The following is a 1,440-nucleotide window of genomic DNA, read 5'->3' as shown; positions in this document are numbered from 1 at the left end:
CCGAGATGGCGACGTTTCCATACCTTAAGTGGTCCTGGTAAGGCACTTGGAGTATGGGGGTGTCACAATTGTCCTATGCCCAGGTCTTCTCGTGTTGGAGAATTGCTTTCACCGGATTCCGAGCCCGAGAAAACTTTGCGTAGAAGACGACGTTTTTGGAAAGAAATTAAAGAGGCCGCTTCTCCCGTGAAAATTGAAAGTGCAAGAAATTCCTACTTTGACGATCTTAAAGCTTTTGAAGAGGAGGAAGTTTCTAGTTCATTATCCCCACCACCACCACGACCACCACCATCTCCAACTAAAAAGATGGTGAAACTTTCCGATCATTCCAAGCCCACCGCGGCTATGCTTCCGGCCGGTATTACAACTACTCAAATTACCGCCTCGGAATTCGAGATCAAACCGGCTTTCATTAGCCTTGTGGAGAGGAAGCAATTTGGAGGAAGTCCTTTGGAGGATTCCAATTTGCATGTTCAAAACTTTTGTGACTATTGCTCCATGATTCGGCAAACGGGTGTCACTCAACCCCAAATAAGGGAAATTCGTTTCCCTTTCTCTTTGAAGGACAAGGCAAAACTATGGATCAATAGACTTGATCGCACCGCCATGAGAATCACAAATTGGGAAACATTGGCTCTTGCTTTCTATCAAAAGTTTTTTCCGGCGGAGAAAACTCAAACTTTAAGGAGCCAAATCACGGGATTCCGTCAACAAGCTCGTGAGAGCTTATATGAAGCTTGGGAAAGGTACAAGGAGTTGCAAAGGCAATGCCCACGTCATGGGTTGGATGCTGGGTTCCTAGCTATAACATTCTACAATGGATATTGTGCTGAGTCCCGAAGAATTCTTGATTCCGCCAACAATGGGCGGTTTGATCAAATTGACACGGATATTGCTCATGCCACAATTGAATTCATGGCGATTCATGATGCCCAATATGTCAATTCTCGGAGTACACCCATCGAAGGTAAAGAGGAAGCTTCCGACACTATCATTTTGAAAGCTCAAATCTTATTGCTCCCAGAAAAGTTGGAGGCTCAAAATGGAATTCAGCAACTCAATGCCGTATCCTCTACTAGTCAAATTATTGTTTGCGAAGGTTGCGAAGGTGCGGGTCATTGCACCGCTCTATGCCAAGCTACTATTGAGGAGACAAATGCTTATCAAACTTTTAGATAAAGTTCATATCTTCCGGGTACATTTTCAAATACATATAACCCAAACACAAAATTTCACCCGAACTTGTCTTACAAAAGCAACAATGTGCTTAACCCTCAACCCCAACAAAATTTTGTGCCTCAACCACAACAACAACAAAATGCCTATGTTCCAAAACAAAGGTTCAATTACCCATCGGGCTATCAAAATCTAAACCAACAACAAAGGCCACCACAACAAAACTTCCAACCAAACCAAGGTCTACCACCCCAAAATGTCCAA

At 43.5% G+C, this 1,440-nt stretch overlaps 1 non-coding gene across 1 annotated transcript; it reads right to left on the bottom strand.

Annotated features, from left to right (window-relative positions):
• Window positions 1–677: 677 nt before the first annotated feature.
• LOC141624480 (small nucleolar RNA R71) lies at window positions 678–785 on the bottom strand. The gene has a single exon (XR_012534287.1). It is a non-coding gene; the product is annotated as a small nucleolar RNA R71 (small nucleolar RNA).
• Window positions 786–1,440: the final 655 nt, after the last annotated feature.

This window comes from Silene latifolia, chromosome X, assembly GCF_048544455.1.
Source record: "Silene latifolia isolate original U9 population chromosome X, ASM4854445v1, whole genome shotgun sequence".
Classification (NCBI taxonomy): domain Eukaryota; kingdom Viridiplantae; phylum Streptophyta; class Magnoliopsida; order Caryophyllales; family Caryophyllaceae; genus Silene; species Silene latifolia.
Note: the sequence above shows the minus strand (reverse complement) of the source record. Positions and strands in the feature narration are given on the sequence as shown.